Source organism: Pseudochaenichthys georgianus, chromosome 6 (genome assembly GCF_902827115.2).
Source record: "Pseudochaenichthys georgianus chromosome 6, fPseGeo1.2, whole genome shotgun sequence".
Classification (NCBI taxonomy): Eukaryota; Metazoa; Chordata; class Actinopteri; order Perciformes; family Channichthyidae; genus Pseudochaenichthys; species Pseudochaenichthys georgianus.
Window position 1 is genome coordinate 39,231,626 of NC_047508.1, and position 11,192 is coordinate 39,242,817.

Consider the following 11,192-nt stretch of genomic DNA (forward strand, 5'->3'; position numbering starts at 1 on the left):
ATGCAAATAGCATTTTTGGCTATACTGTAGTCACCGGGTGCAAATAGCATTGTTGGCTATAGTCACCGGGTACAAATAGCATTGTTGGCTATACTGTAGTGACCGGGTGCAAATAGCATTGTTGGCTACAAATAGCATTGTTGGCTATACTGTAGTCACCAGGTACAAATAGCATTGTTGGCTATACTGTAGTCACCGGGTGCAAATAGCATTGTTGGCTACAAATAGCATTGTTGGCTATACTGTAGTCACCGGGTACAAATAGCATTGTTGGCTATAGTCACCGGGTACAAATAGCATTGTTGGCTATAGTCACCGGGTACAAATAGCATTGTTGGCTATAGTCACCGGGTACAAATAGCATTGTTGGCTATAGTCACCGGGTACAAATAGCATTGTTGGCTATAGTCACCGGGTACAAATAGCACTGTTGACTACAAATAGCATTGTTGACTAAATAGCATTGTTGACTACAAATAGCATTGTTGACAATAGTCACCGGGTGCAAATAGCATGTCTTTAAAAACCATATCCTGTACACTTTGTATTTCAGTCAATATTCCTCAGTTTAACTTCTCCAACCCAGTATCAGCCATAAGGTTTTATGGAGAATTCTGTTTTGATTGTTTATTACAGTAATTCAGAGAGCTTATTAAACTCAATTTAGGTTTGAAATACATGAAAAAGAGAGAGAGATCAAACAAATAACAGTATGAAGTTGTGTACAAATATTTTATAATAAATTATATCCCAATATTAAATAAGTTGGAAGGTACAAGAACTACAATAAATATAATGCTAGGAAACACAATTACATGATTTAACAGCTCTGTGTAAACCACGGCCAAACACATAATACTGGTGATTGAACAGATGTATAATGACGTCTCTATACACCTCCAGTTACAGCTGGCAAGACAAAAAACACAACATTTGACAGACTTCTGGTGGTGCTAGAGGGAACATGGGTACCAAAGATATGTAGGATTCATCCTCTAGGAACCATGAACTTCTTCAGAAACTTCCATCTTAACCCATCCAAATATTGTCTATATATTTCAGTGTAAGCCAAAGTGGTACACGACAGACAGACTGAAATAACCATCCCTTTGAGCAAGCTGAGCACATGGCTAAACCTGTCAAATATGCATTCATCGTGTTGCTGTGGTAACAAAATGTGACCTACTTTACTGTAAGAGAGAAGCTACAAAATCATTTTTGTCATCACACATGCATACAGCCCAGGCAAGTGTGTGTGTGTGTGTGCGTGCGTGCGTGCGTGTGTGTGTATGTGTGTGTGTGTGTGTGTGTGTGTGTGTGTGTGTGTGTGTGTGTGTGTGTGTGTGTGTGTGTGTGTGTGTGTGTGTGTGTGTGTGTGTGTGTGTGTGTGTGTGTGTGTGTGTGTGTGTGTGTGTGTGTGTGTGTGTGTGTGTGTGTGTGTGTGGTCTAGCATTACTATACTTGTGGGGACCTAAATCTGTTTACATAGTCACGTGTGGGGACTGGCTTCCCTCATGGGGACAAATTGGAGGTCCCCATGGGGGGATCATTAATTTTAGGGTGAAGACTTGGTTAGGGTAAGGTTAAGTCTCCAGGAAATGCATGTAAGTCAATGTAATGTCCCCTGAAGTGATGTATACGTGTGTGTGTGTGTGTGTGTGTGTGTGTGTGTGTGTGTGTGTGTGTGTGTGTGTGTGTGTGTGTGTGTGTGTGTGTGTGTGTGTGTGTGTGTGTGTGTGTGTGTGTGTGTGTGTGTGTGTGTGTGTGTGTGTGTGTGTGTGTGTGTGTGTGTGTGTGTGTGTTGAACCAGTTAAGAGGACTCACTAAAACATCAGCATCAGAAAACTGTGTGTGTGTGTGTGTGTGTGTGTGTGTGTGTGTGTGTGTGTGTGTGTGTGTGTGTGTGTGTGTGTGTGTGTGTGTGTGTGTGTGTGTGTGTTTGCCTGTGTGAACAGAAAGTGCAAAAACCCATCAACCGAAACAGACGCCTCAGCACTTTTTCCCGAGCTTGAAATGTGTCACCCTGAAGAAGAAGCTCTTGTTCCAGTTTCTCCCAACCGACTACCTGTGTCAGCAATATCCAGGCTTGGTTCCAGCGTGCGGCTGCCAATATTTGGATCATTACAGGCGGGGAAGAGAGGAAACACAAGCGTCTCTGTGTTGACCCTTTCGTCCACTCTGAGACGTCTTTCAGGTGGACTCTAAGGGAAGCCTGGACTCACACAGACTGCAAATGAGATGAAATCATTCTCTAAAAGCAACGGTTTGAGGTGTGAAGACAAAGATACACAGATGTAACACACAGAAAGGACAATTTGGTGCAAACGTGACTTTTGAGTCAACTGCAGTTAAGTCATAAAACAAATAAACCAAATTCTTCATTTTCATTGCGAACAAAAGGGTCATTCATGGTCCGACTACCATGCTCTATAGCTGAGAGTAACAGGATAACATTTACGATTAAATACCATTGATTTTGTGGGTGAGCGCAGCACCAACATTTCTTTACGACCCAGACTGTGAAAACAGATTACATGTCTGTTTCTAGAGACTGTGTGTCTTAGCCCGACACAGAAGCCGAACACTCACACACACTTTTAACAACCTCAGAGCAATTTCAGGGCGATGACACCGAATCCAGCCGGAGGGGATTTCTCTGCAACGGACAAAGTGATTCAGCTTTCCTCTTTTTAGCTTTGAGTGACAGCTGTATTAAAGGTCGCCTATTATGCACCACTTCTCCATGTCTCTTCTACATCAACATGTGTCCCTCTTCTTCATGTCTCTTCTACATCAGCATGTGTCCCCTCTTCTTCATGTCTCTTCTACATCAACATGTGTCCCTCTTCTTCATGTCTCTTCTACATCAGCATGTGTCCCCTCTTCTTCATGTCTCTTCTACATCAACATGTGTCCCCTCTTCTTCATGTCTCTTCTACATCAACATGTGTCCCCTCTTCTTCATGTCTCTTCTACTTCATGTGTCCCCTCTTCTTCATGTCTCTTCTACTTCATGTGTCCCCTCTTCTTCATGTCTCTTCTACATCAACATGTGTCCCCTCTTCTTCATGTCTCTTCCACATCACCATGTGTCCCCTCTTCTCCATGTCTCTTCTACATCAACATGTGTCCCCTCTTCTTCATGTCTCCTCTACGTCAACATGTGTCCCCTCTTCTTCATGTCTCTTCTACATCAACATGTGTCCCCTCTTCTTCATGTCTCTTCTACATCAACATGTGTCCCCTCTTCTTCATGTCTCTTCTACATCACCATGTGTCCCCTCTTCTTCATGTCTCTTCTACATCAACATGTGTCCCCTCTTCTTCATGTCTCTTCTACATCAACATGTGTCCCCTCTTCTTCATGTCTCTTCTACATCAACATGTGTCCTCTCTTCTCCATGTCTCTTCTACATCAACATGTGTCCCCTCTTCTTCATGTCTCTTCTACATCACCATGTGTCCCCTCTTCTTCATGTCTCTTCTACGTCAACATGTGTCCCCTCTTCTCCATGTATCTTCTACATCAACATGTGTCCCCTCTTCTTCATGTCTCTTCTACATCAACATGTGTCCCCTCTTCTTCATGTCTCTTCTACGTCACCATGTGTCCCCTCTTCTTCATGTCTCTTCTACGTCAACATGTGTCCCCTCTTCTTCATGTCTCTTCTACGTCACCATGTGTCCCCTCTTCTTCATGTCTCTTCTACATCAACATGTGTCCCCACTTCTTCATGTCTCTTCTACATCAACATGTGTCCCCTCTTCTTCATGTCTCTTCTACATCAACATGTGTCCCCTCTTCTTCATGTCTCTTCTACATCAACATGTGTCCCCTCTTCTTCATGTCTCTTCTACATCAACATGTGTCCCCTCTTCTTCATGTCTCTTCTACATCAACATGTGTCCCCTCTTCTTCATGTCTCTTCTACGTCAACATGTGTCCCCTCTTCTTCATGTCTCTTCTACATCAACATGTGTCCCCTCTTCTTCATGTCTCTTCTACATCAACATGTGTCCCCTCTTCTTCCTGTCTCTTCTACGTCAACATGTGTCCCCTCTTCTTCATGTCTCTTCTACATCAACATGTGTCCCCTCTTCTTCATGTCTCTTCTACATCAACATGTGTCCCCTCTTCTCCATGTCTCTTCTACATCAACATGTGTCCCCTCTTCTTCATGTCTCTTCTACATCAACATGTGTCCCCTCTTCTTCCTGTCTCTTCTACGTCAACATGTGTCCCCTCTTCTTCATGTCTCTTCTACATCAACATGTGTCCCCTCTTCTTCATGTCTCTTCTACATCAACATGTGTCCCCTCTTCTCCCATGTCTCTTCTACATCAACATGTGTCCCCTCTTCTTCATGTCTCTTCTACATCAACATGTGTCCCCTCTTCTTCATGTCTCTTCTACATCACCATGTGTCCCCTCTTCTTCATGTCTCTTCTACATCAACATGTGTCCCCTCTTCTTCATGTCTCTTCTACATCAACATGTGTCCCCTCTTCTTCATGTCTCTTCTACATCAACATGTGTCCTCTCTTCTCCATGTCTCTTCTACATCAACATGTGTCCCCTCTTCTTCATGTCTCTTCTACATCACCATGTGTCCCCTCTTCTTCATGTCTCTTCTACATCAACATGTGTCCCCTCTTCTTCATGTCTCTTCTACATCAACATGTGTCCCCTCTTCTTCATGTCTCTTCTACATCAACATGTGTCCCCTCTTCTTCATGTCTCTTCTACATCAACATGTGTCCCCTCTTCTTCATGTCTCTTCTACATCAACATGTGTCCCCTCTTCTTAATGTCTCTTCTACATCTACATGTGTCCCCTCTTCTTCATGTCTCTTCTACATCAACATGTGTCCCCTCTTCTCCATGTCTCTTCTACATCAACATGTGTCCCCTCTTCTCCATGTCTCTTCTACATCAACATGTGTCCCCTCTTCTCCATGTCTCTTCTACATCAACATGTGTCCCCTCTTCTTCATGTCTCTTCTACATCAACATGTGTCCCCTCTTCTTCATGTCTCTTCTACATCAACATGTGTCCCCCTCTTCTTCATGTCTCTTCTACATCAACATGTGTCCCCTCTTCTTCATGTCTCTTCTACATCAACATGTGTCCCCTCTTCTTCATGTCTCTTCTACATCAACATGTGTCCCCTCTGTGGAAAGAGACTCTGCAAGTTTCAGGAAAAAAGATTCTCTCTCTTTTTGTCCTGATCCATTTCTATAAAAACCTGTCTGAAAATGAGCTGATCAAATTTTGGCCACTTTATGATGTCATAACGATTAGCCAATCAGCCCCTATCCTGGCTCCAAAATGGTGGACAGCAGAAAGCTTACACACCTTCCGGCGCAGACTGAAAACTCATCTCTTTCGACTCCACTTCGAGCGATATAACTATTAACAAAGCACTTATAAAGCCAGTTGAGTAGCACTTGAAATGCTTGGCTCTATGAAGCCTGATGTACTTATATGATTCTGTTTTCTTCAAGGTTGTGTCTTCCTGGTCGAATGTAAGTCGCTTTGGATAAAAGCATCAGCTAAATGTAATGTAATATAATATATAGATGAAAAACAGTATAATAGGGGACCTTTAAATGTCAAACTGGAGGGAAACCGATTACACTTGAAGATGAGTTCCTAAATAAAGCTATAGTTTAAATTAAGTTATCACCCTCTCTGATAGATGACCTCTATCAGTAGTTATTACACAGATTAGTGGAATACTCAATTCTGATTGGTCAATTCGGACATTTCCGAGGTTATTAATACTCGATAACACACTAAGCTAAATTGCTGCGGAGGGTCGAGGGAGAGATAGAAAGGTTAAAAGACTGAGCGTTGGACGTCAGATAAAGGAACAGAAGAGGACAGAAAGGAAGTTCGCACCAACAGGAACAGGGTATGGACTCATGGCCTTGTTTAGGGGCTTGTTAAAAAAATGAAAACAGACTTGGACAATTTCAGAAAACCTCGATCAGTGCTGCCGTTCACTTTAAGTTAAGTTGTTGTTGTCGCATTTCCAGACGATGATACGCCAAGGTTTTTTTCTAAGCAGAAGCAACACAATCATTTTTAAATCAATAACATATTTTTAATTTCATTTAATTTCATTTCAAACCTTTATTTATTCAGATTGGTCCCATTGAGATCATAGATCTCTTTTTCAAGGGAGACCTGCAGCATATAGGTTCCACATGAAACATAAAACAATAAAGGACATCATACATTATATTTACAGGATACATAGTTATAGACATTTACAAGTGCCCATTGTATCAGCAAGCATTTCATTTACCCTAGCTTTAAAAACATGCAGAGGAATGAGATTGCTCAGTTTCAATTCTTGCTGAAGATTGTTCCAAGCAAGTGGAGCTGCGCACATAAAAGCTGTCTTACCTGAGACAGTCCTTGCTCTTGGCACATCTAACAAGACCACATCATGTGACCTCAGACAATAGCTGCTTGCAACTCTCTGTGTTATCAGAGAGCAGATATAATACGGGAGTTTACCCAACAAAGCTTTATAGATAAACGTGTACCAATGACTGAGCCTCCGTACAGAGAGTGATGGTAAACCTGCCTTGGTATACAGTGTACAGTGATGTGTAAGCGCTTTACAATTTGTGACAAATCTCAGAGCACTGTGATACGCAGCATCCAATTTGCTCAGGTAATTGGCAGGTGCATTCATATACAACAAATCACCATAGTCCAGCACAGGTCAAAGGTCACAGTGACTAGCCTTTTCCTGGCCTCAAGCGAGAAGCAGGACTTGTTTCTGAAAAAGAAACCTAGCCTAACCCTCAGTTTTTTAAGCAGGTTATTGACATGAAGTTTAAAAGAGAGACAATCATCAAGCCAGATACCAAGGTATTTGTAACAGGCAACAACTTCAAGTTTTGTTCCTTGCGTAGTTACAATATCTAAAACAGGCTCTGGTGTCTTTTTAGCTTTTGAAAAGAGCATTACCTTGGTTTTATCCACATTTAAAAGAAGCTTTAATTCAGAGAGCTGAGTCTGAATAGTGTTAAAAACAGCCTGTAATTTAACAACAGCCTCTTTAATGGAGGGACCTGCACAGTACATCACAGTATCATCCGCATAAAAATGTAAAGTAGCTTCATCCACATTATCACCTAACTGTTAATATATATGGAGAATAAAAGTGGTCCTAAAACAGAACCTTGTGGTACACCATTAGAAATGTTTAACCATTCAGAAGACAGTCCATCAAAATGAACACATTGGGACCTTTCAGAGAGGTAGTTCACAAACCACCCCACTGCAAAGCTGGACATGCCAATACTGAGTAGCCTCTGCTTTAAAATGTGATGATCGACGGTGTCAAACGCTTTGGAAAGGTCAATAAACAGAGCTGCACAACTCTGCTTATTATCTAAAATACTAGTAATGTCATTTACCACTTTCATCGTCGCAGTGATGGTGCTGTGTTGCTTTCTGAAGCCTGACTGATGTTTAGACAGGATGTCATTTGTACATAAAAACTCCTTTACTTGTTCACTCACTAGGCGTTCAAGAACCTTAGCCAGAACTGACAATTTAGAGATTGGCCTATAGTTATTTAAAATAGTTTCCTCCCCTCCTTTCAGTAAAGGCAAGACATAAGCAGACTTCCATACTTTTGGAATTGTGTTCGTGCTGAGGGAGAGGTTAAAAAGAGAAGTAAGAGGTGGAGCAATAAAATCTGCAGCTATCTTTAAAAAGAAAGGTTCTACGTTGTCCGGGCCAGCCGGTTTCCTAGGATCTAACTTGGATAATGCTTCATGAACAATACCAATAGTTAAAGGAGTAAAACTGAAAGGGTTTTCCAGACCACGTTGTTCAGAGTCAAGGATTGGAGCGTTCACAGGAGCCACACAGCCAAACAGAGAGCCACAAGACACAAAATGCTCATTAAAGCAATTTAGCATAGTAGCCCTGTCCGATATAGAGCCAGATGCTGTGGTAAGGCACGGAGGTAGCTCATTTGGGATATCACCAGTGGAAATCGATGTTATGGCTTTCCAAAATTTCCTAGGATTATTCAGGTTTTCTGTGGTAACCGACAAATAGTACTTTGATTTAGCACTTTTTATTTGAGATGTGAAGCTATTTCTTAGCTGCCTAAAACGTAGCCATTCTACCTCTGAGCCTGATTTCCTAGCCTTAGCCCAAGCATTATTTCTCTCATGAAGGAGACTGGACAGCTCAGCAGAAAACCAGGGATTGTTTCGTCCCTTCACTCTAAATTTACGCAGAGGTGCATGTCTATCTATAATTTTCATAAAACCAAGATAAAAATAAGACCATGCAGTTTCTACATCAGCACACAAATTGATTTTACCCCAATCAAAATCAAACAGATCATGCACAAGACACGTGGTTTAACCTTTTGGACCTTAGTGTCCCTAATTGTGGCTACAACACAGTGGTCACTCACATCATTAGCAAATACTCCCACAGATGAGTATTTATGTGGAACATTTGTTAAAATTAGATCAATTAAGGAGGATTTATTTGGGGACTTAATATTTGGGCGAGTAGGACTGTCTATAATCTGGGTAAAATTCAATGAGGTACACAGGTTTTTTAATTAATTAATTAAATTAATATTGCGAGTCGAGTTGTTAGTATGTATCGGGTCTTTTTTCAATACTGACCGCCTCGCTGCACATTTTCCCTGACTCACAACATGGTTCCTCGTGTAACATGTGCAAAAACATTGAATGCAACAACATTTCCTCACATTGAGGCTTTCCAATAGAATAAGGCTTTGACCTCTACCGGCTGTAGTCATTTTTAAGAGAATCAGAGCGAGTTTAGTTAAACCCAAACCAAGAAGAAGCAGGAAGAGCCTGGTTACATACATGTCACATGTTTAGACGCTTTTATCCAAAGCGACTTACATACTCAATACTGTGGGCAATCCCCACAGGAGCAATTTGGGGTGAAGCGTCTCAGGGACACAACGACATGCTGACTGCAGTGGGGTTTGAACCGGTGACCCCCTGATCCGAACACCGACACACTAGTCCACTGCGCCACACGCATCCCTGGTTCTCAAAACATTAGCATTAAAATCCTTGAAAAGGAATTTCTTGGGGTGCGGATTGAAATGAAGACTCTTCATGACGTTGGACGTGCATCCTCTGGCCTACTAGCGGTTGAAGATTGACAGTTTCTGGAACATTAGAGTAGTAGTGAAATAAAGTGGCCATTCAATCGCCTGATGAACTGAAACTGGTGAAAGATATCCATCTAAAACAAGCATTTACATGTTAGAACATCTCTTGACAATAAGTGCTTTTCCACTGAGGCCGTGTCAGGGTCTGGTATCGAGACAAGTTTAAACCAGTTTTGTAATGCTTCGATAGCAGAGGCACCAGCTCCCGGTTCTTAAACCACGGAGGCTGAGGCTTGATTTTACAAGAGCAAAAAGACTTGGTGCAGAGTTTGGAGAAGAGGATCAGAGCTAAATCCCAGATCCAAAGCCCGCTAAAGGCTCTTTGAGCAAGTTTCTCTCCGTGATTGTGATGTTATGTTAAATGTGTGTTTCGTGTATTGTGTCTTGATATTTGTCCATGTCGATGTTGCAAATGTGTGCTGTCAAATTTCAGACTTGATCTGACCATTAAAGTTTTATCGTATAGTATAAAGTAGGGCTGCTCGATTACGGCAGAAATCATAATCTCGATTATTCGGGTCAATAATTGTAATTGCGATTATTATTAATTAATTGACTTTGAAAACATCCATTTATTGGAGAAAGAAAATGTGAACGGTATGTTTTTAACAGTTAGTATAATTCAACTGAAAAAAAAAAAAAAAAAAAAAGTAATAATAAAAAATAATCGTTTTATTTCGATTACGTTGTTTTCGTAATCGTTGCGAGCCATAATCGTAAACGCGATTAAAATACGATTAATTGAGCAGCCCTAGTATAAAGTCGTTGGAAGATGTGTTTGCTCCTAATCTCGCTCCTAAGAATAAGAGCAACATGAGCACGGGGAAAGTCACGCGACCATTGCTGGGAAATGCAGGGCCTTCCATAGTGATGTCATGACGCAGCGCCTGTCAGGCTCTAATCTGTGGAAAAGCTAACGCGTTCCCAAGTTAAACCAACAGTGAACGAACACTAGTCCGTTTACATGCAGGAACTAATCTAAGTGGAAAAGGAAAGTAAAGTTAAAGCCATTTCCATGACAAAATGTTTTAACCGTCACATTTTAAGTCATAATGTAACGTCTGTGTCCTTAACACATGACTCATTATGTGTGAGGACGAATAACCCTCCATATTTGTGGAGAATTAGTTTCATAGTAGGCTGTACAGTGGAAAACCTGGCGATAGTCTCGTAGACTAGAAACAGTTCCTTTGTCTGATATTTAATGTTTTTTCTCATGGGCAACAGAAGAGCTGTAGGCAGTGACTCAGCAGCAGCATTGGCTCTCTTCACGTAGACAATAAAACACTCAAAAGATCACTGTAATAAGTGAGCAGTTACTCTGTGGTTATTAGACAGATTTTCCGTATAACAAAGCGCCAAGGAGTTTGCTTGTTGGCCTTCTAAATGCTGATTAATGGCACCAACCAACCAACCCTGTCTCATACTGAATTATGACATTTCTTTCCAAGGGATCGTGGAGACAGTTTTAGAAAGATCAGGTTTCACACTTTTGGTCTTCTGGTTAAAAATCATGTTTTTCTGCCTCTTGAATCGACCATATGTGAACTGCCATGGACTTGGATTAGAAGCTTATCTGTTGCTCAAGACAAAATAGGTTTCCCTCAAAACGTCGATGACAATGCATTTTCATTGTGTGTGAATGTACTTATTGGGAAACAAGGATGCATTAACGGCATCATTGTGACTTTAAGAGCGCCGTTTGGACTGGCCGAGGGAAACACTCAGCATCTCTTCAGTGAAACGTCTCTGCCGCCAACATTAGAACCTGTGGTTGAGGAGGCCATATAGCTGTGAATGTGCTTGAATGTTGATCAAAAAAAGACTATGTGTCACCGAGCAAACTTACCCTGTAAAAAATAAAGCAATAAAATATATGTTTAGACGCGCTGTGGTACAGTATAAGAATGTCTGACTTTCTGTGCTGCTCTTTCAGATATGTTACCAAGCAACAACTGATTAACATGAGTGATGGTGAGTAAACCTGCTGT